Below are 4,241 nucleotides of genomic sequence, written 5' to 3'. Positions count from 1 at the left end.
CCAGGCCGTCATTGAAAATAATAATTTGTTCTTAACTGACTTGCCTGGTTAAATCAAGGTAAAATAAATACAATTGGAATGGTACAGCATCTCCAGGAGCCAGCCAGTATGGTACAATTGTCAGCAACTGCATAACTATTATATAAAATAAAACAAATGAAAACATTCAGACTGAAAAGGGTATCACCGCTAGTAATATCTTCATCACACTTACATTAATCTAATCGCTAGTAATACATTACATTAATCTAATCGCTAGTAATACATTACATTAATCTAATCGCTAGTAATACATTACATTAATCTAATCGCTAGTAATACATTACATTAATCTAATCGCTAGTAATACATTACATTAATCGTTGCCCATCTGACACAAGTTGTGATTTTCTTAAATTTTATTTTATCTTTATTTAACCAGGCAAGTCAGTTAAGAACACATTCTTATTTTCAATGACAGCCTGGGAACAGTGGGTTAACTGTAATACATTAACATTAATCTAATCGCTAGTAATACATTACATTAATCGTTGCCCATCTGACACAATTTGTGATTTTCTTAAATTTTATTTTATCTTTATTTAACCAGGCAAGTCAGTTAAGAACACATTCTTATTTTCAATGACAGCCTGGGAACAGTGGGTTAACTGCCTGTTCAGGGGCAGAACGACAGATTTGTACCTTGTCAGCTCAGGGGTTTGAACTCGCAACCTTCCGGTTACTAGTCCAACACGCTAACCACTAGGCTACCCTGTCTATTTGTTGTTTCCCCTCCAGATTTGGATTTCTCTTTTCCCTTTCATGGCCGGGATTAATGTTACCACCTCCATAGTATTCTTTGGGTATTGTACACTGATGAAGAACAGGCTGTTTCTCCCATCAAAGTGTGTATTACCAGCCACATCCTTATTCCAATGTCCTTAATAGCCCACAGCTAAACCACTCCACCAAGAGCATCCCTCAATGTGTGTTTCTCAGGGGTGTGTGTAGAAAGCAGAAAATACATACAGTGGGGCAAAACAGTATTTAGTCAGCCACCAATTGTGCAAGTTCTCCCACTTAAAAAGATGAGAGAGGCCTGTAATTTTCATCATAGGTACACTTCAACTATGACAGACAAAATGAGGGGAAAAAATCCAGAAAATCACATTGTAGGATTTTTAATGAATTAATTTGCAAATTATAGTGGAAAATAAGTATTTGGTCACCTACAAACAAGCAAGATTTCTGGCTCTCACAGACCTTTAACTTCTTCTTTAAGAGGCTCCTCTGTCCTCCACTCGTTACCTGTATTAATGGCACCTGTTTGAACTTGTTATCAGTATAAAAGACACCCGTCCACAACCTCAAACAGTCACACTCCAAACTCCACTATGGCCAAGACCAAAGAGCTGTCAAAGGACACCAGAAACAAAATTGTAGACCTGCACCAGGCTGGGAAGACTGAATCTGCAATAGGTAAGCAGCTTGGTTTGAAGAAATCAACTGTGGGAGCAATTATTAGGAAATGGAAGATTCTTATCAGCAGACTCAGTAGCCTCAGGTTTTCTAATGACTGCCTTGCCTGGTTCACTAACTACTTTGCAGACAGAGTTCAGTGTGTCAAATCGGAGGGCATGTTGTCCGGTCCTCTGGCAGTCTCTATGGGGGTTCAATTCTCGGGCCGACTCTTTTCTCTGTATATATCAATGATGTTGCTCTTGCTGCGGGCGATTCCCTGATCCACCTCTACGCAGACGACACCATTCTGTATACTTCTGGCCCTTCCTTGGACACTGTGCTATCTAACCTCCAAACGAGCTTCAATGCCATACAACACTCCTTCCGTGGCCTCCAACTGCTCTTAAACGCTAGTAAAACCAAATGCGTGCTTTTCAACCGTTCGCTGTCTGCACCCGCACGCACGCCCGACTAGCATCACCACTCTGGATGGGTCCGACCTAGAATACGTGGACATCTATAAGTACCTAGGTGTCTGGCTAGACTGCAAACTCTCCTTCCAGACTCATATCAAACATCTCCAATCTAAAATCAAATCTAGAGTCGGCTTTCTATTTCGCAACAAAGCCTCCTTCACTCACGCCGCCAAACTTACCCTAGTAAAACTGACTATCCTACCGATCCTCGACTTCGGCAATGTCATCTACAAAATAGCTTCCAATACTCTACTCAGCAAACTGGATGCAGTTTATCACAGTGCCATCCGTTTTGTTACTGAAGCACCTTATACCACCCACCACTGCGACCTGTATGCTCTAGTCGGCTGGCCCTCGCTACATATTCATCGCCAGACCCACTGACTCCAGGTCATCTACAAGTCCATGCTAGGTAAAGCTCCGCCTTATCTTATTGTTTACTCCATGTGTAACTCTGTGTTGTTGTCTGTTCACACTGCTATGCTTTATCTTGGCCAGGTCGCAGTTGTAAATGAGAACTTGTTCTCAACTAGCCTACCTGGTTAAATAAAGGTGAAATAAAAAAAATAATAAATAAACATCATGGAAAAATCTAAAGAAATCAGCCAAGACCTCAGAAAGAACATTGTAGACCTCCACAAGTCTGGTTCATCCCTGGGAGCAATTTCCAAATACCTGAAGGCACCTGTTGACCTGAATGCTGTGTTAAATATGTTGCTCACAACTGTCCTGAATGCAGTGTTAAATGTGCTGCTCACTACAGACAGCAGCAACATGACAAGAACGGTTGCTATAGCTGCATTTAGGCATAGCTTCCTTGTTCTGAGTCCGTTAAGTGTGTTTCTCATTCTGTTGGAGTTGACCTAGTATTTTATATTGAACCTACCTGACACATCCAGTTGTTTCTCAGTTTGTAACTCACCCACCAAAAAGCACAATATGCTGTTTGACTTTTTGTGTTATTTGTGCTGTTCTAATTCCTAAAATTGAAAGCGGAGATTCTGTGCTCTCTCTGATAGTAATAACAGTTCATATGGTGCTCTTCGATGTCCCAGGTTTGTGGCATTGATTAATAAATAATTTAATCTTTACTTAGAGTCAGATGGTTATATGTTATGTATTCATTGTTTACTATTTGGATTGATTTAAAACAATGTGATTGTTGGAGTTCAGGTGATTGATGGGTGACTAGGTGCATTCTTTTCAAATAAATATGCTTATTCGTTGATGAATACAGATCCATTTATTGCAGGATGTATCTGGTTTTGAATCTGCAATAGAACATGTCAACAAGTTAGTTCTGAATTGATTTAATACAGCAGTACATTCTGACACCATTAAATAAAATAGATTTCACCTCCTTCATATAGAAATGATAAGGGATTAAATATAGACCTCCACTGGAACAGACAGGGATGGTATCAGTTGTCCTGGCTCAGGTTCAAGGAGGTATGTCATTCCACTGACTCTGCCCGGGAGATGGTTCCTTAGCCACTGAAGATCCTACTCTGCGGGCTCTAGGTACAGGGCCTTTTACTGTCTATCCCGGTACAAGTCCTCCAATGACTGAACCTGGTTGGGCACAGCTGGCTTCCTCCACTCACACTGGTAGAGTGTTTGGGGATATGGGAGGGTTTGTTAGAAGTTAGTAGGGAGGTATTTGTTTATTTGTTATTATATATATGTATATATACAAAATGTGCAGTACAGAATTTGGCAAACCATAATGATCGCACAATCCAGCACAGTAGGTGGGGGCATGCACCTGAACCGTTTGTTTGCGGACCGCCATTATAATATAAAAGACAAAGAAGAAGAAATTGCACCATCTGTGCCAGAGCGAGAAGTGTGTAATTGCAGACCGCAATTAGGGTCGTTTTCTGTTATCGGCGTTTCTTGATATGAATTTACACCCATTGATACTCACCATTAGTCCGTGGCCGTTTCTTTCGCTCGGGGAAAACTGTAGCTACGCCTAACCTTAACCCTATTCTCCTAACCACGATAGTTATCCTAACTTTTTTTTGTTAGTTATCCTAACTTGCTATGTAAACTGTAGATATACTATTTTTTTCTATTGTATCATTGACTGTATGTTTGTTTATTCCATGTGTAACTTTGTGTTGTTTGTGTCGAACTGCTTTGCTTTATCTTGGCCAGGTCACAGTTGAAAATGAGAACTTGTTCTCAACTGGCCTACCTGGTTAAATAAAGATGAAATAAAAACAAATAATCAGTGTCGAGAGAACATTAGTCGCATAACACCGGAACTGACCAATGGCAGGCACCAATGGTTATTTCCTGATATCAAGAAACGTCCCGAAT

Source organism: Oncorhynchus nerka, linkage group LG22 (assembly GCF_034236695.1).
Source record: "Oncorhynchus nerka isolate Pitt River linkage group LG22, Oner_Uvic_2.0, whole genome shotgun sequence".
NCBI classification, from domain to species: Eukaryota; Metazoa; Chordata; class Actinopteri; order Salmoniformes; family Salmonidae; genus Oncorhynchus; species Oncorhynchus nerka.
This window is presented reverse-complemented; position numbering follows the sequence as displayed.